Source organism: Echiichthys vipera (genome assembly GCF_963691815.1).
Source record: "Echiichthys vipera genome assembly, chromosome: 18".
Lineage (NCBI taxonomy): Eukaryota > Metazoa > Chordata > Actinopteri > Perciformes > Trachinidae > Echiichthys > Echiichthys vipera.
In genome coordinates, this window is record NC_139843.1 from 1,346,118 (window position 1) to 1,372,500 (window position 26,383).

The 26,383-nt window shown below is 47.0% G+C and overlaps 1 protein-coding gene across 1 annotated transcript in view; it reads right to left on the reverse strand.

Moving 5' to 3' along the window:
- Window positions 1-26,383, reverse strand: part of LOC310961353 (glutamate receptor ionotropic, delta-1-like) — a gene marked incomplete at both ends in the record, with an annotated part of 570,081 nt that overhangs the window by 142,612 nt on the left and 401,086 nt on the right. The window lies entirely within an intron of this gene.

A 26,383-nucleotide genomic window follows, 5' to 3' on the forward strand; every position in this document is an offset into this window, starting at 1 on the left:
ACTCCACTTAAAGCTGCATTCTCTCTAATGTCCAGCAGGAGGAGACTCCACTTAAAGCTGCATTCTCTCTAATGTCCAGCAGGAGGAGACTCCACTTAAAGCTGCATTCTCTCTAATGTCCAGCAGGAGGAGACTCCACTTAAAGCTGCATTCTCTCTAATGTCCAGCAGGAGGAGACTCCACTTAAAGCTGCATTCTCTCTAATGTCCAGCAGGAGGAGACTCCACTTAAAGCTGCATTCTCTCTAATGTCCAGCAGGAGGAGACTCCACTTAAAGCTGCATTCTCTCTAATGTCCAGCAGGAGGAGACTCCACTTAAAGCTGCATTCTCTCTAATGTCCAGCAGGAGGAGACTCCCCTTAAAGCTGCATTCTCTCTAATGTCCAGCAGGAGGAGACTCCACTTAAAGCTGCATTCTCTCTAATGTCCAGCAGGAGGAGACTCCACTTAAAGCTGCATTCTCTCTAATGTCCAGCAGGACTCGGTTCCCTTCGTTCAAACCAACGAGCCGTTCAAAAGAACCGAACGTCACATCAGGAGGAGCAGCTCGATTAGTGAGTGAGGACAGAGAGAAGGACAAACGGATGCTGTGGACGTTTCGCCCCCGAGCAGTTATTGATTTTAAAAAAAGCAACAAACGGAGCCTTTGACCCTCTCACGCAGCACAAACCAGAGGCCTGAGCTCACGGGTTAAAAGTCGGCCTGTTGATCGCCGTGTGGCTCAGTGAGCAAAGAGAAACACGCTGTCACAACAGCGACCTGTCAGGGAGCAGCTGCGGCGCCATCAGGATCTTTGTTTGTCGACGGAGCGATCCGCTGAACGCTGAGCGCCGACCACGACCTCCCAACAGCCGGGCTGCAGAGAGGATGTGAAGTGAACGAGGAAACATCAGGTGATCAAGTGTCCGTACGACGGCTCACGTGTTTCTCTTCTCCTCACGCAGCTTTCACGTCTTTTTATGAACTCAATTGTTACAAAAAATCTATCCGTGCACAGAGTTTAGATTTGGTTTGTACAGATTTTGAGAAGCTTCTGTCTCAAAACAAGACTGGGTAAACACACGTACAGCTCTATGTGTGTTACTTTATTGTGCATTGAGGACTTTTTTTTGCTTAGCACTCGGCAAAGAGCTTTCTATTTATTTATTTTATTTTATATTTAAGAAATCTGTCGGGCGAAGAAGCTCATTTCTATTTTTGCTGTAAGTTATAAAGAAGGATCCGGGAGTTTATAAGTTGAACTTCTTCTCACTCCTATTTGAATATTTTATTTCATGATGAATGCGAATACTGTTGTAGATATGTATGTGCATTTATGTGTATGTACACATATGTGTGTTTTATTATTTTGGAGAAATATTCGAAATAAATGCAACAAACAAACAAACAAAAGACTTTATATTTTTATATTTACCAGTTTGGCTCTTTTCACTTCCTCTTACATGAAGCCACCTTTTATTATTCAGTTCATTTCCGTCTACACTCATGTTATTTACTCCACACGGTGCCGATTGCTGTTAAAACGTAAATAATTTGAGCTCATTTTACCATAAAACACAGAAACTTTACGCACTACTTGCACATTTTTAAAAGTTCCCCAAAAAACTGAGCAAACGTACGGATTTTTCAGACGGTTTGGACAAAAGTTGCACCAAATATTTTGACTCCTCACGTTTCACTCTCAGCACACTGTTCAGGATGCCGTCTCTTTATGCCTGTGATTGGTAGATGGGCGTGTCTTTGGGGCGGGGCATGAGGGCCAACTAGCTAATAGTCTATCTGTGCACAGAGTTTAGATTTGGTTTGTACAGATTTTGAGGAGCTTCTGTCTCAAAACAGGATTTTATATTTTTATATTTACCAGTTTTCTTTTTTATCTCCCTCTTACATGAAGCCACCTTTTATTATTCAGTTCATTTCATTTACATTTCCGTCTACACTCATATTATTTACTCCACACGGTGACGATTGCTGTTAAAACGTTGTATAATTTGAGCTCATTTTACCATAAAACACACAAAATTTACGCACGACTTGCACATTTTTAAAAGCGCCCCCAAAACTGAGCAAATGTGCTGATTTTTCAGACAGTTTGGACAAAAGTTGCACCAAAATTTCCTTCACTGCAGTGAAAACATCACGTTTAAAGCTTCTATCAGCAGTGGATGACCCCCCACTTCCCTTTCTGATGAGTGTTGAATCTTCCTGTGGATTAATCCAGAGGAACAAAGACGCAGTTTCCAAAAAGAGATGTTTTTAAGTGTAATCTTTCGATGTTTTCAGCTCCACAAAGAGAGAAATCTCCAAACCTGGATGAATGAAGTCAGAAGCATCTGCAGGAGTAAACACCGGTGGAGCCGCAGTGAGAGGACGCGCAGATACAAGAGCCTCAGCTGATCAGCTGTTACCACATTAATGAGAAACGCTAAGATGCACCAACAGTCCGCAGACGGGAGCGACGATGGTCCACGAATAACAGAGATGATGCAAATAACGGCTCGGACAGTGACGATCATCAGGACAAATAACCAAGAACAGCAGTGAACAATGATAACAACATGTCACGTCAGCAGGAAGCAGCACTGCGCGTCTAATGTTACCGCTATTATATGTTAATTTTATCATCAATACATTAATAACATGAATTAAACATAGACCGTATAAGAACAGACGTAGCGTCTCCGTCAGGTCCGTAATTGGTCATTTGAACCAATGAGGAGGCTGCGGGCTAAAGGCTGAGTAAAGAACGCGGATGCAGCTACTGTGACGTGGTTTGTGAATCGTGTTTTAAGGCCTCGCTTTAAGCTTTTTGGCGCGATGTGACCATAGTCTGTATAAAAAACACACGTGGGTCCGTTCTCTCACCTTGATCCAATCGTCCTCGCCTACTGGAGTCTCCATCTTGTCAGACTTTGACTCCGCCTCCTTTCCTCTGACCAAAAAAGGGCATGTATGTGACGTTGGGGGAGGGGCACACATCCATCTGGCGGACGTATACTGGATTAGCCATATTAGCCTGGGAGCTAGGCTAACAGAACACATTACTATGGCTGATAGTCCATAGTAATGGACCATATTACTATATAAAGGGGAGTTCAGAGTTTATGATCCCTGATTTAAATTAATATTCAACAAAGCTGCGACGAGAGCGACCACAGTTGAGGTTGTTCAGGATCATCTGGTCTGGATGAACCCTGGGCGCCTCCCTAGGGAGGTGTTCCAGGCACGTCCAGCTGGGAGGAGGCCTCGGGGAAGACCCAGGACCAGGTGGAGAGATTAGATCTCCACACTGGCCTGGGAACGCCTCAGGATCCCCCAGTTAGAGCTGGTTAATGTGGCCCGGGAAAGGGAAGTTTCGGGTCCCTGCTGGAGCTGCTGCCCCCGAGACCTGATCCAGGATCAGAGAGATGAACAGTTGGGCAAAAGAACCTTTCTGCTGCTGCGGTGTGACTGGACTCCTCACCGTTTCACTCACAGCAGACTGTTAACGATGCCGTCTCTTTACGCCTGCAGTTTGCTCTGATTGGTAGTTGGGCGTGTCTTTAGGGCGGGGCATGAGGCGGACTAGCCAATAGTGTTGTTTGGCTGAGGGAAATAAAACCTGATGCATTCGTGCCGAGCAGAGAACAGCAGCGATAGAATGAGTCCTACAGACGATACTACGGTCTCTCAGCTTTGGCGGATCGTCAACACGTTCTGAGCCTTCAGCCCTGAGGTCAGGAGACGGCTGTGTGTGTGTGTGTGTGTGTGTGTGTGTGTGTGTGTGTGTGTGTGTGTGTGTGTGTGTGTGTGTGTGAGTGTGTGTGTGTGTGTGTGTGTGTGGTGCAGCGTGACCACCCAGGACTCAACCTGATGACGGCAGCAGACTCAACCTGACTGAGTCATCTCTCTCTCTCACTGTGACCAATCACCTCGTCTCACGCTCCTCCTGCTCGCTCTCCCCCCCCCCCCCCCGCTCGCCCTTCTCTCCATGTCTCGTCCTCTTTCTCTAAACTCCATTCACGACAAATTGCATTCGAGTTATTACATTTCAAAAATAATTACCAGACGCCACCACCCAGAGAAACTCACAATAACAGCAACACTGAGATCCAATTCTCCTGCGTCGCAGCATGACAGACGACGTAAACGTGTAAAAACAATAACAACACAAACATCTGTGCGCCCGCGGACGCGTCAGTAATCACCTGATCTCAATAATGCGCCTGTAACACCTGAGGAGAGGTGGCGTTCGTCACCGCTCAGGAGGGAAAGACTGCACTTGTGAGGTGCAGCAGATGGAAACACGTCTGCACATCAAATATTGAGGTTTTATTTATGATGTTGAGTCAGAACCACAAAGTTTCTGAGCGTCCGGGGAAACGGGACCGATTTAAACGGCGTGCTGGGAGGGACGGATGTACAGTAACTATGGAAACGGACACTTAACGATACTTCTTCATAATTTACTGAGAAAAATAAAGACTATTTTTAGTCATTTTGCATCTTTTTGTGCTGGTTTTGCATCTATTTTTAGTCATTTTGCATCTTTTTGTGCTGGTTTTGCATCTATTTTTAGTCATTTTGCATCTTTTTGTGGTGGTTTTGCATCTATTTTTAGTCATTTTGCATCTTTTTGTGGTGGTTTTGCATCTATTTTTAGTCATTTTGCATCTTTTTGTGGTGGTTTTGCATCTATTTTTAGTCATTTTGCATCTTTTTGTGGTGTTTTGCATCTATTTTTAGTCATTTTGCATCTTATTGTGCTGGTTTTGCATCTATTTTTAGTCATTTTGCATCTTTTTGTGGTGGTTTTGCATCTATTTTTAGTCATTTTGCATCTTTTTGTGGTGGTTTTGCATCTATTTTTAGTCATTTTGCATCTTTTTGTGGTGGTTTTGCATCTATTTTTAGTCATTTTGCATCTTTTTGTGGTGGTTTTGCATCTATTTTAAGTCATTTTGTATCTTTTTGTGCTGGTTTTGCATCTATTTTAAGTCATTTTGCATCTTTTTGTGGTGGTTTTGCATCTATTTTTAGTCATTTTGCATCTTTTTGTGGTGGTTTTGCATCTATTTTTAGTCATTTTGCATCTTTTTGTGGTGTTTTGCATCTATTTTTAGTCATTTTGCATCTTATTGTGCTGGTTTTGCATCTATTTTTAGTCATTTTGCATCTTTTTGTGGTGGTTTTGCATCTATTTTTAGTCATTTTGCATCTTTTTGTGGTGGTTTTGCATCTATTTTTAGTCATTTTGCATCTTTTGGTGGTGGTTTTGCATCTATTTTTAGTCATTTTGCATCTTTTTGTGCTGGTTTTGCATCTATTTTTAGTCATTTTGCATCTTTTAGTCGTTTTGTAAACATAAAAACATAAAAAGGTAAACCCCCCTCCAGAGTGTAACTTATTCGTCTTAACAGGGCCTCAGACGCAGACGTACGCTCTCAGCTCAGACTTCCTGTGTCCTGCAGCTGCAGACGATCATTGAACGCAGTGAGACGCCCTCTGCGTTGTCACAAAATCTCGGGGCTGCACGGCTCGGATGCATTTCGATATATCTTCTCTAATTCAATAAAGTGTTCAAACTGAGCAGCCTTCTGTCTCGGTGCACGCTTGGACCGCAGCTGCTGTTCAGAGTCGGGTCTGCAGGATTATTCCACGAGTCATTTCTGACCGGCGAGAAAAGACAAAACACAAGATGCTCGTTCAGCAAACGCGTCAAAACAAAGTCACTCGTGGCTCCGCAGGTCGATGCGTTTCAAAAACAACCGTTTTAACAGAAGAGAAACTTTTTAAATGACACTTCATCCACCGCAGAGTGCAGCAGAGATAAAAGTCTCCATTAACAACCCGTCTGCAATAAACACAGAATCACTTTGGTGGTTGAAAGCTATAAAAGCTGCATCTTCAGCAGCAGCAGAAGAAAAGGTCTGATGAGGAAAAGGAGCTTCAGCTGCATAAACACTGAATATAAAAGGTCGGGGTTCAATCTAACACTAAGTGAGTCTGTTTACCACACACTGGGAGGGTGAGTGTGGCATTGATCGAAGCAGGAAGTGTTAAAAATCCCAAGTTTGAATAAAAAGCACAGAGTGAATCTCTAGCGCCTGTTAATGGATCCACCAGGATCCTCAGCTGGAGGATGTTGTTGGGGGGGAAACAGCAGCAGAGCCGTCGTTATGTGTCGTTAGGATCCTCATTAGCTGACCTTTCCGCGCCCGCTCCCCCTCGAGGTCAACAACATGCCACCTGCTTCTGTGGAGGGGATGGAGGGAAGTGTCGCCGCGCTGCAAACAGGAGGCTCCCGATCGCCTAATGAGCTACGCTGTCGTTTCCACTGTTCGGACCCAGAAGACAGGTGACAGAACACACACACACACCGGGTTATCATGGTCGGAGAAGCCAAACAATTAAAATTCAACAACAGCTGATTAACGCGACACACAATGGCGTTCCATGAGGACGCGTCGCCTCCGTCAGACCTGACAGAAGCACGTGCGGCTGCAGGACGCCGTGGCTGGACGCTGCTCTGCTCAGAGGGATTCAAAAGAAATTCACTGTTTGATCAAATCTTCCAAAAAAAAAGCTGCTGAAAGCTCAAACAGACTTGAGCAATGGTCCTTGGCTGACAACACGACCATTGTGCTCCGGACGCCGCAGCTGTCAGGGGAGAAACGTCTCAAAAGTGAATTATTTATCCGAGCGTTCGGCCTCTTGTTTGTCCTTGGGAGGTTTGATTTGATTTTTTTAAACTATTCATTCCAACATGTGACCTTCTTCTCCGAGGGTCTTTTGATATTTGTAAGAGTTGCTAACGACTCGTTCTGCAGATAAAATTCAAAATGAACGGAGGGAGATGGATGTTTTTAAATGCAGTTTGAATCTGCTCTGTCACTGTGGAGGTATCAAAGTTTCCAGTTAAAGTGTCCTCTAGGAGCCTAAACATGTGCTAAAGTGTCCTCTAGGAGGCTAAACGTGTGTTAAAGTGTCCTCTAGGAGCATAAACGTGTGCTAAAGTGTCCTCTAGGAGCATAAACGTGTGTTAAAGTGTCCTCTAGGAGCATAAACGTGTGTTAAAGTGTCCTCTAGGAGCATAACCGTGTGCTAAAGTGTCCTCTAGGAGCCTAAACATGTGCTAAAGTGTCCTCTAGGAGCCTAAACATGTGTTAAAGTGTCCTCTAGGAGCATAAACGTGTGCTAAAGTGTCCTCTAGGAGCATAAACGTGTGTTAAAGTGTCCTCTAGGAGCATAAACGTGTGCTAAAGTGTCCTCTAGGAGCATAAACGTGTGCTAAAGTGTCCTCTAGGAGCATAAACGTGTGTTAAAGTGTCCTCTAGGAGCCTAAACGTGTGCTAAAGTGTCCTCTAGGACCATAAACATGTGTTAAAGTGTCCTCTAGGAGCCAAACTTGTGCTAAAGTGTCCTCAAGGAGCATAAACGTGTGCTAAAGTGTCCTCTAGGAGCATAAACGTGTGTTAAAGTGTCCTCTAGGAGCATAAACGTGTGCTAAAGTGTCCTCTAGGAGCATAAACGTGTGTTAAAGTGTCCTCTAGGAGCCTAAACGTGTGCTAAAGTGTCCTCTAGGAGCATAAACGTGTGTTAAAGTGTCCTCTAGGAGCCAAACTTGTGCTAAAGTGTCCTCTAGGAGCATAAACGTGTGCTAAAGTGTCCTCTAGGAGCATAAACGTGTGTTAAAGTGTCCTCTAGGAGCATAAACGTGTGTTAAAGTGTCCTCTAGGAGCGTAAACGTGTGTTAAAGTGTCCTCTAGGAGCCTAAACGTGTGTTAAAGTGTCCTCTAGGAGCATAAACGTGTGCTAAAGTGTCCTCTAGGAGCGTAAACGTGTGTTAAAGTGTCCTCTAGGAGCATAAACGTGATCTAAAGTGTCCTCTAGGAGCATAAATGTGTGCTAAAGTGTCCTCTAGGAGCATAAACGTGTGCTAAAGTGTCCTCTAGGACAGTGTTTTTCAACCTTTTTTGAGCCAAGGTACATTTTTTTCATTGAAAAAATCTCGAGGCACACCACCAGCCAAACATGTTAAAAAATTATACTCTGTAGCCTATATTAACAATATAATCATTCTCATCAAAGTGTCTTGAATAGGAATCAAATAAACACAAAGAATAAAGGACTTTATCATCATTTATATTTCTTCTTTCAAATAAAAAGTGCACTTAACATGTCCACTTTAAAAATACAGCTTGAACATAACAAATGAAACAACAATGTGGTCTTAAAGGTAGTAGAAAACGTCAAAGTGTTTTGCAAACTCTAATTCTGTCCAAAATCATAAATTACCAGGAATACAGAAATATAGTGCTTATTATGACAGAAGCAATAATATTTGGGAAAGATTTCACTGTTCTACACTGAGAAATATGAAGAGTTACATGTACAAAATGTCAATCTCAGTGTATTTTACTCACTCAGTGTGAAACCTGTGCCTGTTTGGATGAACAAAAAGCTGATATCCTGGCAGGAATTGAAGAAAGACACACACACGAAGCTCCTCCTCAACAGCTCTCAGTTGCTCTCTGTTTTTAGTTTTGATGGCAGTCAGGCTTGAGAAGCTCACCTCACACAGATATGTCGTGGAAAATGGGAGCAATGTCACAATAGCTTTGTTTGCCAGAATGGGGAACTCCTTGGCAGCAGTCAACCAAAAACTGTCCTAAGGTAGATCAGCAAAGCTTAGCTTCAGACCACCATTTTGTCTCAGTTCAGTTAGTTCCTCCTGCTCCTGCAAAGTCATGTCCTTTCCAAAAACTGCTGAGCTGTATGGGTCCCTAACCCAGTCAAGGCCATCAGTGTAGGCTGAAGAGAAATAAAATGACATCTTCTCCTGGAGAGTTTTCAGATGTTTACTAATGATCTCACACAGTGCAGCAGTGTGAACATCTTGCCATTTCTTGGTGAGTGGAAACATTTCAAGGTTGCCACTTTCCACATGTTGTTGCCAGAGGTGCACCTTTGAACAGAAGCCATTTATTTCATCCGTACTTGTGAGCAGGTTTTAATTCCGGCCTTGCATTCGTGTGTTCAGTTCATTCAGATGATGAAAAATATCCGCCAGATATGCCAGCCTTGCACACCACTCATCACTTGCAAGCAGTCTTGCGTAATCGGACCCCTCATTTGTCAGGAACACATTGGGCCTCATTTATAAAACTTGCGTGAAAACGGGCGCAGATCTGAGATCGTGTGATTTATGAAACATTCGTATCTGACCAATCTCAGCGTATGAATGAGCGGGCCTTGATAAATGCGGCGGCTGAATTCAAACGTCATTAACATGTTACGCCCCTAAATATTCCTGGTTCGAGTCCTCGCCCACTGAGGTCAAACACGGAGAGGAAGAACGCAGGTTAGAAAAGAAACTTTTCCGACACACAGATCGGCATCCTGACATCCGAGATGGAGCAAAATAAAGCTGAGCTTTATGCCTTAAGAGGGGCCCATCATAAAAACGCTGTATAAGAATAACGGAGGAAGTCAAACCGAGGCAGCGCTCCACTGGGACCCGTGTGCGCCTGTGCGCACTGTTGGACAGGTGTGCCGTATTCAGCACCCCCGCCGTGAAATGCACCCCCTCGCATTATAGTTGATATTCTGGATCAGAAGGCTGTTGTTTCCACCTATAGGAGTAGTTTATTTACTACTCTACCGCACAACACCGGCGCTACCGGCGGGTTATTAGGTATTCCGTAAGAGGATAACCTTTGTCACCTAGAAGAACCATACCAAGATGTTAATCATCTGATACCTCGTTTGATTTAATGCAATTTATCGAGGGTAGCCACGAACCGAGGAGATGACTTTGGCTCTGCAGTGCGTCTTGCTGCAGCCGCGCGCCAACACATTCATTCATTAATTCAATGTCGGGGTTGCGGGGGGCTGGAGCCGAGCTGTTTTGATATTTAAAAGAATCGTGTGTTCCCCCTGGTCACCACGTTTAAAAGCGACAGCTTGGCTTCACAAATCACCTGTACATTTATCGAGTGGTAGTCTTTGCGATTGATGAATGTGTAATCATTCATGGATGGTGCCTTCAGACGCACATGAGTGCAATAAATCGCTCCAACCACAATTTTTATAATTTTTTTATTCGTTTTAAGAATCCGTTTTGATCTGTTCGTAATATTTGACTGCTTAGCTTAATGACAGCTGAGGTTTGTTCATTATTTTCAGCCAGATTTTGCTGTGCTGCACCGCAAATCCACAGGCTCAATTGTGCGTACACGATCTCAGACCAGACGTGAGATTTGATCGTAGCTCCCGCTCACGTCCAAATTGTTTGATAAATGAGGCCCCTTGAGTTCCTCCAGCAGCTCATACACACGGGCCAGCACCTTGCTGCGCGACAACCATCGGACCTCCGTGTGAAACAACAAGGCTTTATGCTCCGCTCCCATTTCCTCACACAAAGACGCAAATATGCGGCTTTTCACAGGTCGTGTCTTTACAAAGTTTACCATGCCCACAACATCATCCAACACAGGGGCTAGTTCTGCTGGTAAAGTTTAGTTTTCAAAAATTTTTTTTAGACCAATTAGGGGAAATTGGATAATTTCCCACGGCACACCTGACGATCTCTCACGGCACACTAGTGTGCCGCGGCACAGTGGTTGAAAAACACTGCTCTAGGAGCCTAAACGTGTGTTAAAGTGTCCTCTAGGAGCATAAACGTGTGTTAAAGTGTCCTCTAGGAGCCTAAACGTGTGTTAAAGTGTCCTCTAGGAGCATAAACGTGATCTAAAGTGTCCTCTAGGAGCATAAATGTGTGCTAAAGTGTCCTCTAGGAGCCTAAACGTGTGTTAAAGTGTCCTCTAGGAGCATAAACGTGTGTTAAAGTGTCCTCTAGGAGCCTAAACGTGTGTTAAAGTGTCCTCTAGGAGCATAAACGTGTGTTAAAGTGTCCTCTAGGAGCATAAACGTGTGTGAAAGTGTCCTCTAGGAGCATAAACGTGTGCTAAAGTGTCCTCTAGGAGCATAAACGTGTGTTAAAGTGTCCTCTAGGAGACTAAACGTGTGTTAAAGTGTCCTCTAGGAGCATAAGCGTGTGTTAAAGTGTCCTCTAGGAGCATCAACGTGTGTTAAAGTGTCCTCTAGGAGCATAAACGTGTGTTAAAGTGTCCTCTAGCAGCATAAACGTGTGTTAAAGTGTCCTCTAGGAGCATAAACGTGTGCTAAAGTGTCCTCTAGGAGCATAAACGTGTGTTAAAGTGTCCTCTAGGAGCGTAAACGTGTGTTAAAGTGTCCTCTAGGAGCATAAACGCGTGTTAAAGTGTCCTCTAGGAGACTAAACGTGTGTTAAAGTGCCATCTTCAGTGGTGAGGACGCTCTATATGTGTCCTTTTTGTTTCCTTTTCAACCCTGCCCTTCAGAGAGTCTGTGCACGCCCCTGCTTACGGCCCAGGACACTGACAAAACAGCCGTGTGTGACGAGAGCAGGAGGAGAACAGGTTGGTTTTGGGCAGCGTCTGGATAAATGAACGTAATATGATGTAGGCCTCATTAAATAAAGAGGATACATTCAGCTCAGCTCTGTCACGGGACAGCACACAACTTTTCTGCTGTACGCGTGTGTGTGTGTGTGTGTGTGTGTGTGTGTGTGTGTGTGTGTGTGTGTGTGTGTGTGTGTGTGTGTGTGTGTGTGTGTATGTGTGTGTGTGTGTGTGTGTGTGTGTGTGTGTGTGTGTGTGTGTGAGAGAGAGAGAGGCAGAGTAACAGTGTGAGCAGCAGAGCGGGCGAGTGAGGCTAAAAACAGTGTGGCGCGGGGAAGAGCGAGCAGGCAGGGGACAGAGATGGATGTCGGAGGCTCTCCGCCAGAACAATATGAAGAAAACAACAGAGAGGAAAACAATAAGAGAGAGAGAGAGAGAGTGTGTTTTCCAGAGGGTCTTGTTATATAGAAAGTGTGTTTGTGTGTGTGTGTGTGTGTGCTCGGGGCGCTGAACCGTGCGCTCTGATCAACAACCCTCCCTCTCTTTCACCTTTCACTTCATGAATGAGCTTCAGAGGCACGGGGAACGTGAGTGTGAGGTAAACAACGACAGTGATGTAAATACGGTACGTGCACAGATGGAGCGGAGTCAGGAAGGACGCAGCCCGCCGCTCGTTAGGAACTTCATACACTCTACATTTTAAGACGTGTACGCTAGTCACACGTGCACTACGCACAAGGAGTGAACTGAGTGACAGTAGAGGTGGTTAGGCCTTATAGATGCACACACACACACACGCACTAACAAGGACACGCACGCACACACACACACACAGGGACACACACACAGGGACACACACACAGACACACACACAGACAGACACACACACACACAGGGACACACACACAGACACACACACATACAGACACACACACACACAGGGACACACACACACAGGGACACACACACACACACACACACAGGGACACACGGACACAGGGACACGCAGACAGACGCACGCACGCGCACACACACACACACACACACACACACACACACAAACAGGGAAACATACACACACACACAGGGACACACAGACAGACACACACACACGCATGCACACACACACACACACACACACAGATGCACACACACACACACCCGACTGTAACTAATGAATTAGGATGCGTTCAGAGCGGGTGCCTCATCAACGCCATGATGGTGTGAACTCGCCGATATAAACATTTTTACCGCTCTTTCTTTTCTCTCCTCATCCACGCCACAGGTAACCTCCGCTGCTGCACTGCACCTGGTGAGGAGTCCCGCATGCCTCTACTATCATCATACTTATACTGTTATTAAAAGGTAGAGCGTCTGCGGTGGGGGAGTCACAACACTTGTTGCTTTGGGGCAAACACAAACATATTCATATACATATACACTCTCTTAACCCCTTATTTTGCTTCCACAGTGTCCAATTAGAAACTCCCTCGCTCTTAAATAACTACAGATAACGAGGTCTCTCATACACAAAGGTTCACTTTCACATACGTTTCCATTTGTTACTGCGAAGCTACAAATCACCTTTATCCAAACTTTCATCTGGAGACATTCAGCTCTTCTCCAGTTCGCTCCTAATTCTCTGAAACAAAGGTTAAAAGACTGAACGGTGAAATAAGAAGAAGAGAGAAACGTTTCCTCGGCGCCTCAGTTTGACTTTGACCTTTAACAGTTACACTAACGTTTGAACAGAGTCGTTTCCAGAGGCTGATCGTTCCCGAACACGACTGGGATGCAAATGCAAACCCATCCGTTTGGGTTTGTAACGTCTTCGGATTAGAGAGGCGTTCAAAGACGAGGAGAGCGGTCCCGCACGGGCTCCGTGGGGTTTCTCTGGCGTGTTTCTTAATCATTGTTAATCACTGGGATTTGTCTCCCATCGAGTTAGTCCTTGTGGGCCGCGAGAAGGACGGCGTCGCTAATGAAGCGAGGGAGGAGGAGGAGGAGGAGAGGACGAGAGGGGGAGCAAGAGCCTCTCAGCCTCGACAGGAAAACAAAAAACAACCTGAAAACATGAGAGGAACAAAATGGATGAAAATACGACGATGAGACGAGGAAAGACACACGATCTGCACCTGGACGGAGACGACGATGAGGAGGAGCATCAACAGAAGACACACGAGGAAACCTGTGTGAGTAACCAGAGCTGAAGGTCGAGCGTCCATGTTTACGTCCGACTCATGAGCGGTACTTTACCGCACCTCCTGGCCGTGTGTGTGGAACTTCTTTGGACGTTCAGAGACTTTTTATAAAGCTGAAATAAAGTTTTCCTTCTTTCTGTGTGGGTGTTTCTAAGAGCGCCCTCCCACTGTTCCTCCGTCCCGTGCCCCGTGCTTTAGGGTCCTTGTCCCCCCTCCAGGCCCGTTTGTACTCACACTACCTGGGCCTCGGAGAATGCTTCTTGCTGCCTATACGTCATCACGCCGTAACACGTCACACGCATTGATGACGTCATGGCGATGCGTGGCTTTGTTTCCAGATCTTTCCGTAGACCTCGGAGTTTTTGTGCGTCTTGTCGACTGTTTTTGAATCTTTTCATCGACCAAATCTGCAGTAAACACTCCACCTCCGCATCACACCAACGTGAACCTTTCACCGCCATTGTTTGAAATGTCCGCGCATGGTCCCTCCTTCTTTTTTCTACGTCCCAACAGGCGCACAGGAAATGACCTCAGAACCGCCGTAGGCCTCGTGCTCGTACACGTGCGCACGCTCGTGCTCGTACACGTGCAAACGTGCTTTACTAAAGCCCACCTCTCCCAAACGGGCTCAGCTGGTCGCAGTTATGCGTGGAGCGGTTGCACTCACACTGGTCAAACGCACTAGACTTGACCTGTAAAACCTGTTTTGGCGCGGTGCAGAAGGACAGTGTGAGTGCGCCCTGAGTCTATGAGCAGACGGTTGTTTAGTCTTAGCTGCGATCAAAACCAAGGTAAGATGGTGAATGGACTTATACAGTATAGTGTCTTCTAGTCTTCAGACCACTCAAGGCGCTTCAGTTACTTCTCACTGTCACTCATGAATTTTAAATCTGCAAAATTGAGGAAAATGTGGATTGGGAGTCGTGTTCAAGTACGGCGACATACACGTCTCCACGGATACAACTGACTGTTTACCGTCGCACAGTTTGAAGTCAAACACTGGTTTTCCTGTCCACACATCACGGCTGACTCAGCACTTTAACAAGAAGTTCACCTTGACTCCGCGCACAAAAAACTCTGGTTTCAGGAGCAACAGCTGAGGTTCGTGTGGACGAAAGGACGAACCAGGAAACAGAAACAGAGAAACGCTAGGGTTCAGAAATACCACAGTTCGTATGGACAGCCTCCTCATCTGAGTCAGGGTCAGGAAGGCAGATACAGACTTTCTCAATGAGGGAGAAACAGCAGATTCGCTTCCAACCCTGACATTTCCTTTAAACTTTAATGCTGGAGTACCAAATCATAGCAGAGACGTTCTTAATTACGTTCAAACGTGTCTGGAGTGAGACTTTAAGTTTGTTTGTAAAGGAAAAAACGTATTTTACGCTGAACATCATCCAGGAGAAACATCACAGAACAGGAAACCTTTGAAACCAGAAACCACGTTAAAAACAAAGAGTTTGTGGGTCTAAAGAGCCGGATGAAGGTTGTAATACACTCCAGCATCTGTGAAGGCCTGAGGCACGCGTCCAAAACTCTCTTTTTTAGAGTTTAACCATGAAAATCAGCCGCGCTGGAGTCAGGAGGTCGTCACCTGACGGCACACAGATGTAGTTGCTCCCACTGAATCTGTTGTTGCCACTCGTAGTTGAACGGTAACGGGAGGGAAACAGGACGGGAGCGGGGCGAGAGCGCGCTGCTGCAGAAGGAAAGAGTGAGTTGTCATCATCGACATAATTGATCCCACCCTACAGACCCTCTTCTGCTGTAATTGGAGCACTTAGCGTAAATGCGCTGGCTGCTAATTAATTGCCCGGACGTGGGCGGGGGTGGAAGGTACTTGACAAGCATTAGCGCTGATTGGAGATCAGCGTCGGAGACGGACGCCCGCGGCTGCTCGGGTCAGATTACAGAGCAGGAGGTGAGCGCCGTCAGACCTGAGGCTTTTATTCTGAAACGCCGTCAATCAAGAACAAAAGTGTCCATTCAGACGTTTCATAAGTGCATTAAAGGAGTGATTTTATATAAAGATGGAGGATATTTATATATATTTATATAAATATATGGCAAGAATACCAAAGACAAGGTCAGTAAAGTAAAAATAAAAGGGTTATTCTGTGTTAATGTGATAAAGAAGACCTCATCTCATCTTCAGCCTCTGATCCTGGATCAGGTCTCGGGGGCAGCAGCTCCAGCAGGGGACCCCAAACTTCCCTTTCCCGGGCCACATTAACCAGCTCTAACTGGGGGATCCTGAGGCGTTCCCAGGCCAGTGTGGAGATCTAATCTCTCCACCTGGTCCTGGGTCTTCCCCGAGGCCTCCTCCCAGCTGGACGTGCCTGGAACACCTCCCTAGGGAGGCGCCCAGGGTTCATCCAGACCAGATGATCCTGAACCACCTCAACTGGCTCCTTTCAACACAAAGGAGCAGCGGCTCTACTCCGAGTTCCTCACGGATGCTGAACTTCTCCCCCTCTCTCTAAGGGAGACTCCAGACCCCCTCCTGAGGAAACACATATCACACGCTTGGACCTGGACCTGGTTCTTTGGGTCCTGACCTGGACCTGGTTCTTTGGGTCCTGACCTGGACCTGGTTCTTTGGGTCCTGACCTGGACCTGGTTCTTTGGGTCCTGACCTGGACCTGGTTCTTTGGGTCCTGACCTGGACCTGGTTCTTTGGGTCCTGACCCAGCTTTCATGACCACAGATGAGGGTAGGAACAAAAGAAGTGTTGCTGCATTTTAAGGAACAACAGGAAAATAACAGCTGGACTAAAAACAAAGCTGCTAAAACCTGCAGAGACCACAGCGACCCGCGGACCCCGTGTTCACAGCAGACGGACGTTGTAAGGGCACTCGTGTGACAGCCGTCCCCCTTGGTGGCGGTGTGAGAGGCATGAGGGACGGATGAGAGACGAGCTGACGTGTCGTTTGTCACCGAGCGGCGTGCGTGGAGGGGCCGTTGTCATTTGTTTGGCTGGCGGACAGCGCGGCGGGCTGATAACGCAGCAGTGTGACAGGGCTGATCTGATATCAGCCGGGAGAGTGGAGGAAACACACTGCAGCGCCCCGGGGTCCAGGACATACAGGGGGGATATCGCATCATCTCCTAGTGCACGCACTGTAAACACGCACCTGAGCAGCGGCGAGGGCAGAAGGGTGACAGTGAGTGGACACGGGAGGAGCCGGAGGAACTGGATCAGGGACGACGGGGCGGCGTGGGGACGGGGGGGTGGAGGACTTGGTTTATTTATGAAACCTTAAAGGGACACAGAGCTGCGTTTGAAGGTCATTTATCACCTGTTCCAGTCCAGTTTAAACCGGTTCGGTCCTCCAGTCCAGTTTAAACTGGTTTGGTCCTCCAGTCCAGTTTAACCTGGTTTGGTCCTCCAGTCCAGTTTAAACAGGTTTGGTCCTCCAGTCCAGTTTAAACTGGTTTGGTCCTCCAGTCCAGTTTAACCTGGTTTGGTCCTCCAGTCCAGTTTAAACCAGTTTGGTCCTCCAGTCCAGTTTAAACTGGTTTGGTCCTCCAGTCCAGTTTAACCTGGTTTGGTCCTCCAGTCCAGTTTAAACCGGTTTGGTCCTCCAGTCCAGTTTAAACTGGTTTGGTCCTCCAGTCCAGTTTAAACCGGTTTGGTCCTCCAGTCCAGTTTAAACTGGTTTGGTCCTCCAGTCCAGTTTAAACCAGTTTGGTCCTCTAGTCCAGTTTAAACTGGTTTAGTCCTCCAGTCCAGTTTAAACCGGTTCGGTCCTCCAGTCCAGTTTAAACTGCTTTGGTCCTCCAGTCCAGTTTAAACCATTTTGGTCCTCCAGTCCAGTTTAAACTGGTTTGGTCCTCCTGCCCAGTTTAAACTGGTTTGGTCCTCCAGTCCAGTTTAAACCGGTTCGGTCCTCCAGTCCAGTTTAAACCGGTTCGATCCTCCAGTCCAGTTTAAACCGGTTCGGTCCTCCAGTCCAGTTTAAACCGGTTCGGTCCTCCAGTCCAGTTTAAACTGGTTCGGTCCTCCAGTCCAGTTTAAACCGGTTCGGTCCTCCAGTCCAGTTTAAACCGGTTTGGTCCTCCAGTCCAGTTTAAACCGGTTCGGTCCTCCAGTCCAGTTTAAACTGGTTTGGTCCTCCAGTCCAGTTTAAACTGGTTTGGTCCTCCAGTCCAGTTCAAACCGGTTTGGTCCTCCAGTCCAGTTTAAACTGGTTCGGTCCTCCAGTCCAGTTTAAACCGGTTTGGTCCTCCAGTCCAGTTCAAACCGGTTTGGTCCTCCAGTCCAGTTTAAACCGGTTCGGTCCTCCAGTCCAGTTTAAACCGGTTTGGTCCTCCAGTCCAGTTCAAACCGGTTCGGTCCTCCAGTCCAGTTTAAACTGGTTTGGTCCTCCAGTCCAGTTTAACCTGGTTTGGTCCTCCAGTCCAGTTTAAACAGGTTTGGTCCTCCAGTCCAGTTTAAACTGGTTTGGTCCTCCAGTCCAGTTTAACCTGGTTTGGTCCTCCAGTCCAGTTTAAACCAGTTTGGTCCTCCAGTCCAGTTTAAACTGGTTTGGTCCTCCAGTCCAGTTTAACCTGGTTTGGTCCTCCAGTCCAGTTTAAACCGGTTTGGTCCTCCAGTCCAGTTTAAACTGGTTTGGTCCTCCAGTCCAGTTTAAACCGGTTTGGTCCTCCAGTCCAGTTTAAACTGGTTTGGTCCTCCAGTCCAGTTTAAACCAGTTTGGTCCTCTAGTCCAGTTTAAACTGGTTTAGTCCTCCAGTCCAGTTTAAACCGGTTCGGTCCTCCAGTCCAGTTTAAACTGCTTTGGTCCTCCAGTCCAGTTTAAACCATTTTGGTCCTCCAGTCCAGTTTAAACTGGTTTGGTCCTCCTGCCCAGTTTAAACTGGTTTGGTCCTCCAGTCCAGTTTAAACCGGTTCGGTCCTCCAGTCCAGTTTAAACCGGTTCGATCCTCCAGTCCAGTTTAAACCGGTTCGGTCCTCCAGTCCAGTTTAAACCGGTTCGGTCCTCCAGTCCAGTTTAAACTGGTTCGGTCCTCCAGTCCAGTTTAAACCGGTTCGGTCCTCCAGTCCAGTTTAAACCGGTTTGGTCCTCCAGTCCAGTTTAAACCGGTTCGGTCCTCCAGTCCAGTTTAAACTGGTTTGGTCCTCCAGTCCAGTTTAAACTGGTTTGGTCCTCCAGTCCAGTTCAAACCGGTTTGGTCCTCCAGTCCAGTTTAAACTGGTTCGGTCCTCCAGTCCAGTTTAAACCGGTTTGGTCCTCCAGTCCAGTTCAAACCGGTTTGGTCCTCCAGTCCAGTTTAAACCGGTTCGGTCCTCCAGTCCAGTTTAAACCGGTTTGGTCCTCCAGTCCAGTTCAAACCGGTTCGGTCCTCCAGTCCAGTTTAAACCGGTTTGGTCCTCCAGTCCAGTTTAAACTGGTTCGGTCCTCCAGCACCAGCCCCCCGTGACCCCGACAGGGACAAGAGGCTGAAGATGAATGGATGAATGAATGTACATAGAGGAACATGTCCAAGAAGACGCAGCAGGTGGTGAATAAAACATTAACTGCTCCTTTAACTGTGTGAAATGAATGTTTGTGTGTTTGTGTGTCGGAGCGACGGAGAGAAAATGGCTGTTTGTGTTTATTGAGGTCATTTTCAATCTGCTGTTGGACACGCACACACACACACACACACACACACACGCACACACACACACACACTCGCACAGGTGTGTAGGTGTCAGTCAGCCCTGATAGGATCCTGTCAGTCAATCTGTCTCCCCCGGCTACCGAGGGCTTTCGTTCCGCCTCCCAATCTAAACTCCACTCCTCCAGCGATTCATTCTCTCTCTTTCACTGTTTGACATCAGGAAGAAAGAGAGGATTACAAGGAGGGAGGAGGAGGAGGAGGAGGAGGAGGAGGAGGAGGAGGAGGGGATGAAGAAAGGTGCAGGAAGGAAGGAAGGTGTGGAGGGGAGGGAGGAGGAGGAGGAGGAGGGGATGAAAGAGGTGAAGGAAGGAAGGAAGGTGAGGAGGGGAGGAGAGGGAGCCGTCATGTGGAGGGGAGGAGAGGAGGAGGAGAGAGAAACGTAAGAAAATCCCAGTGAATAAAGATGGACGTGTCTACAGTGGTGAAGTTTTCTCTAATGTCCAGCAGGAGGAGACTCCACTTAAAGCTGCATTCTCTCTAATGTCCAGCAGGAGGAGACTCCACTTAAAGCTGCATTCTCTCTAATGGCCAGCAGGAGGAGACTCCACTTAAAGCTGCATTCTCTCTAATGTCCAGCAGGAGGAGACTCCACTTAAAGCTGCATTCTCTCTAATGTCCAGCAGGAGGAGACTCCACTTAAAGCTGCATTCTCTCTAATGTCCAGCAGGAGGAGACTCCACTTAAAGCTGCATTCTCTCTAATGTCCAGCAGGAGGAGACTCCACTTAAAGCTGCATTCTCTCTAATGTCCAGCAGGAGGAGACTCCACTTAAAGCTGCATTCTCTCTAATGTCCAGCAGGAGGAGACTCCACTTAAAGCTGCATTCTCTCTAATGGCCAGCAGGAGGAGACTCCACTTAAAGCTGCATTCTCTCTAATGTCCAGCAGGAGGAGACTCCACTTAAAGCTGCATTCTCTCTAATGTCCAGCAGGAGGAGACTCCACTTAAAGCTGCATTCTCTCTAATGTCCAGCAGGAGGAGACTCCACTTAAAGCTGCATTCTCTCTAATGTCCAGCAGGAGGAGACTCCACTTAAAGCTGCATTCTCTCTAATGTCCAGCAGGAGGAGACTCCACTTAAAGCTGCATTCTCTCTAATGTCCAGCAGGAGGAGACTCCACTTAAAGCTGCATTCTCTCTAATGTCCAGCAGGAGGAGACTCCACTTAAAGCTGCATTCTCTCTAATGTCCAGCAGGAGGAGACTCCACTTAAAGCTGCATTCTCTCTAATGTCCAGCAGGAGGAGACTCCACTTAAAGCTGCATTCTCTCTAATGTCCAGCAGGAGGAGACTCCACTTAAAGCTGCATTCTCTCTAATGTCCAGCAGGAGGAGACTCCACTTAAAGCTGCATTCTCTCTAATGTCCAGCAGGAGGAGACTCCACTTAAAGCTGCATTCTCTCTAATGTCCAGCAGGGGGAGACTCCACTTAAAGCTGCATTCTCTCTAATGTCCAGCAGGAGGAGACTCCACTTAAAGCTGCATTCTCTCTAATGTCCAGCAGGAGGAGACTCCACTTAAAGCTGCATTCTCTCTAATGTCCAGCAGGAGGAGACTCCACTTAAAGCTGCATTCTCTCTAATGTCCAGCAGGAGGAGACTCCACTTAAAGCTGCATTCTCTCTAATGTCCAGCAGGAGGAGACTCCACTTAAAGCTGCATTCTCTCTAATGTCCAGCAGGAGGAGACTCCACTTAAAGCTGCATTCTCTCTAATGTCCAGCAGGAGGAGACTCCACTTAAAGCTGCATTCTCTCTAATGTCCAGCAGGAGGAGACTCCACTTAAAGCTGCATTCTCTCTAATGTCCAGCAGGAGGAGACTCCACTTAAAGCTGCATTCTCTCTAATGTCCAGCAGGAGGAGACTCCACTTAAAGCTGCATTCTCTCTAATGTCCAGCAGGAGGAGACTCCACTTAAAGCTGCATTCTCTCTAATGTCCAGCAGGAGGAGACTCCACTTAAAGCTGCATTCTCTCTAACAAATACAGGAGGAGGAGACGGAAATCAGTGAGTGAGGAAAACTGTTGCACACAAACACACAGAAACATGGCAGTGTGTGTGTGTGTGTGTGTGTGTGTGTGTGTGTGTGTGTGTGTGTGTGTGTGTGTGTGTGTGTGTGTGTGTGTGTGTGTGTGTGTGTGTGTGTGTGTGAGTGTGTAATGAATCACAGTGAGCTGACAGCTTCACGCAGAGACACCGACAGAGACGGAGAAATGAGAATAAAACACATTGTTGAGTGAATGACGGATAACTTTCCCGTCCTGCTGGTGCGAACGTCGTCCTGAGGGCGGCGCCAGAGCGAAGGTCACGGTGTCACCGTGTCGTTGTGAACATTACAAAGAGACAGCATTTCTTCTTCATATCCAGGTTGATTTTTTGTAGATTATGCAGCACAAATGAGAGACAGCAGATTTTACTCTGTTCGACCTTTCACAATAAAAGCCCCAGACTGCAGAACTGTTGAACCATGCTAGTCTCGGCGTGGGGAGCCCATCAGGGTCGAGCGTAGCAGTAAAACACAAACCCGGAGTTTTCAAACTAAAACGAGCTCAGCTGCATTTATAAACGTCTCTGTTTCAGGGGCTCGGTAACGCCGGAGTCCAGTGGACGCCAGGGGCAAACACAGGGGACACAGGGGCGACTGTGGCTCAGTTGGTAGAGCGAGTCGGCAAATGTCCGAAGGGTCTGCGGTTTAATCCCCGCCCTGCCCTACTTGTGTCATGGTTGTTGTGTCCTTGGGCAAGACACTTCACCCACCTTGCCTCGTGTGAATGTTTGTGACTGCTGTATGTGTGAGGAGGTGGTCGAAGGGGCTGATTAGCGGCCACACGTCCGTCAGTCGGCCCCAGGGCAGCTATGACTACAACGTAGTTTACCACCACCATGTACGTCTGTGTGAATGAACCTGGACTCTGTAAAGCGCCTGGAGCACTGAGCAAAGCACTATATGATTTCATAACCCCCCTCTCGTAACACGGGGACACGACCAATCACTTAAGGGCCGCGGGCGTGTTTGAAACTGGTGTTTCTCTGCGTGATTCGTCCTTTCGTCCACACGTAACCGGAGCTGTTGCTCCTGAAACTGGAGTTATTTGGGAGCAGAGTCCAGAGTGAACTTTGTGTTAAAGTCCGATCCAGAAAACCGAGGGAAACCGCAGCTTCTTGTCGACATCGTTAGACGTGAGCAGCTCATTTCATGTGGACGGGATTTGTTTTTAAACCGGGGGCCGTAAAAGTCGGGTTTCAAAAATACCCGTGTTCGTGTGGACGAGGCCTCAGTCAGGTACAAATCCTGTGTGCAACCAAACCTCCTCCATCCTCTGAAGTCTGGGAGGTAAAGAGAAGACTGATTTAAACACACACTGATTATGATAATATGATTTAATAAAGAATGAACACACACACTGTTTTCAGGTCGGCTCACGCTCCGCAGAGGGGAAAGATGATGAGGAGTAAAACGAAGGTGACGAAGCTGAAATCAGACCAAAGTCTCAGCTCGAGCAATTTACAGAAGGAAAAAACAGGAGAGTCAGGAAGATTCATAACCACAGTGTTTTCTTCTCAGTCGCTGTGTGTGTGTGTGTGTGTGTGCGGAAGAAAGCAGCGAAGCTTTCAACACGTTCCTGTGACTTTTATCGGAGGTGCAGCTTCCATCAGCTCAGTCTCACCCTCCTACGCTGTCGTGTCCTGGTGCTAATGAATGTCTCAGCGTCAACACACACACACACACACACACACACACACACACACACACACACACACAGACACACACACACACACACACACACACACACACACACACACACACTCAGAACGGGTAAACTAAAACATTTTTAGCATTTTAAAGTGGCCGTCAGGATGTAATTTGAATAAACCGTGTAGACAAACAACAACAGGACGTCCTGCTTTGATTGCCGTACGTGCAAATGATAAAAGTACAGGTGGGGCTGAGGAGCCGAGGATCCAACCGCCGTAAAATGTCTTTATGAATAAATAAGTGAAAAGCAATGTGTATATGGAGACTAAAGAGAAAAACAGTTCAGGTGTTGTTCAAACACTACAGGAATAAAAAGATTTTGCACAAGTCTCAAACCTCGAGTCTAAGTCACATTTGTGTGCGACTCCCACTGTGCCTCCGTGCCCCGTGCTTTAGGGTCCTTGTCCCCCCCTCCAGGCCCGTTTGTACTCACACTACCTGGGCCTCGGAGAATGCTTCTTGCTGCCTATACGTCATCACGCCGTAACACGTCACACGCATTGATGACGTCATGGCGATGCGTGGCTTTGTTTCCAGATCTTTCCGTAGACCTCGGAGTTTTTGTGCGTCTTGTCGACTGTTTTTGAATCTTTTCATCGACCAAATCTGCAGTAAACACTCCACCTCCGCATCACACCAACGTGAACCTTTCACCGCCATTGTTTGAAATGTCCGCGCATGGTCCCTCCTTCTTTTTTCTACGTCCCAACAGGCGCACAGGAAATGACCTCAGAACCGCCGTAGGCCTTGTGCTCGTACACGTGCACACGCTCCTGCTCGTACACGTGCAAACGTGCTTTACTAAAGCCCACCTCTCCCAAACGGGCCGTGGACGGCAAGCGTGCCGCTCCTAGACGTGGTACGGTTGCACTCACACTGTTTAAACGTACTAGGCTTTAGCTGAAAAAACGGTTTTGGCCCGGTACAGAAGGACAGTGTGAGTGCGCCCTTAAGTGCGACCGGAGTCCTGGTCTCCAACTCGAGTCCCCGTCTCTGCCGTCTGAACTTTAAATATAAATGCACGGCTGAGTGACAGGCTATGAACCATCGACCCGCTCTGCGTGCACGCTGTGTTTACTGCGAAAACGACTAAACGTCAGTGCAGTCGACAGCAAACGGACGACTGGGGAATCAAACGCTGCATGTTCACAGTGATGTCTGATTAAATATGCATGTCTGTATATGTTATTACAGCGGTGTGTGACGGTCGTTCCTCTGCTACTCGTCCTTGTTTTGACTCAAGTGGAAACACTAAAGGTAAATAGATGATGTTTAAAATGAAATATGAACCAGCAGATGACACCATGAAGCCTCCAGCCTTCAGTTCTCACGTCTCAACAAATGTTTTCTATAAAGTTTAAATATGCAAATGAGACGTTTGTTGAGTTTAGGAGAAATCTACAGACACAAATGGACGAAGTGAAGACGATTAAATGTTTTCTTTACAGTTTGAAACAAGACGCGTTCAAGAAACTCTGCATAAAAACTGCAGTTCATTTATTCTTCGTATGTATGTTTAATGTGTTTTTTTCTATTACGCATGTTCTGAACATGTGAACATGTGTGATTAACATATAAACTACTGTGTGTGTGTGTGTGTGTGTGTGTGTGCGTGCGTGTGTGTGTGTGTGTGTGTGTGTGCGTGTGTGTGTGTGTATCCGTGTGTGTTCTGGGAGATGAAGAGAGCTACAGGCACATTAATACAAAAAGCTGCTGCCATGGCAACGCAACTTGACTGGCAGAAACTAGAGTCCTGCTACACACACACACACACACATCCACACACACACACACACACACACACACACACACACACACACACACACTCCTGACAGATAGAGACTTGTAAGAAGGAACCCAGGATGTCAATATGGATGAGGCGGGCAGTGTGTGTGTGTGTGTGTGTGAGGTCAGGCCTTGTCTGGTACAGCCGAGGCTGTGTGTCACGCTCACGCACACACACACACACACACACACACAGTCCCAGTACAGGTGAAAGCTCCTTGTCTGCTGCTGTGGTCGATGCGCGGAGGGTCACAGGTGTGAGCACCTCTCCGTTCCTTCAGTGGTGGCTGACATTTCAAACTTCTCCGTGTTTTTGTTGCAGATATATATTTTCCTGGGAGCCGCAGGGCTTCATGCTAACGTTACGATATAAAGAACTGTTGATGAATCAAATAATGTTTTTAATAAAGCGATATCGAGGAGACATTATCGAAGCCACGCAAATGCACAGTCTGTTTGAGCCTGTTTGAACCCGTCCCCTCCAGAAAATCACAGCATCAAAACAAGGATTAGAGGAGTTTGACTGACAGTTAGCGTTAGCCGTTAGCGTTAGCCGTTCCAGCTAAGTGCAGATGAAAGTGATGTTAGCATCCAGGAGCAGCGTAGCCATGTGGGCGTGCGTTTGAATGGCGTTCCTCTCCTTTCTCTCAGTCCATGGAGTGAATGCTCGGCCTATAGTGACTCTGGTTGTTGCCCGTCTCCGCTCACTCAGCTGCTGGGACAAAGAACGCCCCCTTCACTGAGGCTCCCAAGCAGCTGCACGATTGGCTAACTCCATTTCACCCAGTGCCAGCCTACAGTAGCTGCACCCAACAACAGACAACCCTGGCAACCAGCAACGCCCAACGCTATTGGCTGCTACCATGCTCATATCGATGTGTTGTAAACCTATATCTTCATATGTCCAGAGGATTTATGTATGTGAACATAAAATATTCACCTTATATGAAACAAACATGACAGCATCACTGCTCATATACACGTGTCATATATTTAATTTCCCTTTGACGGGAAAATTGGTTTACAGGTTTTCCAGGATGAGTGGGAACACACACACACACACACACACACACACACACACAGGTCCAGGAGCCATGGTGAAATATGAAACGGGTCATAAATATTGAGCAAAACTCAGCATTTCCCCCGGACAAAATTCTGCTGTGTGTGTGTGTGTGTGTGTGTGTGTGTGTGTGTGTGTGTACCAGACAGCTCCATCTGTCACTCCAGGTGGCCACTCACACCTGGGCACACACACACACACACACGCTTGATCTCTTCATACACTCATTTGTTTCCCTTTACAGAAGTCGGCTCCTGCATGTTTGTGTCACGTTGACGTAGACAGATTATTTTCTTGACTGTTGAGACATAACAATGCTAAAAAACACATAATATGATACTTTAACTTCACTCACTGTAAGAAACTGCAGCACATACTTCTTAAATTACACTTTAGTCCAATTAAACACACAACCACTCGTAAAATGAGCCCATATCTGACAGACGGCTAGCAGCTAACGCTAGCCTCCTGTGACAGCAGCTAACGTTA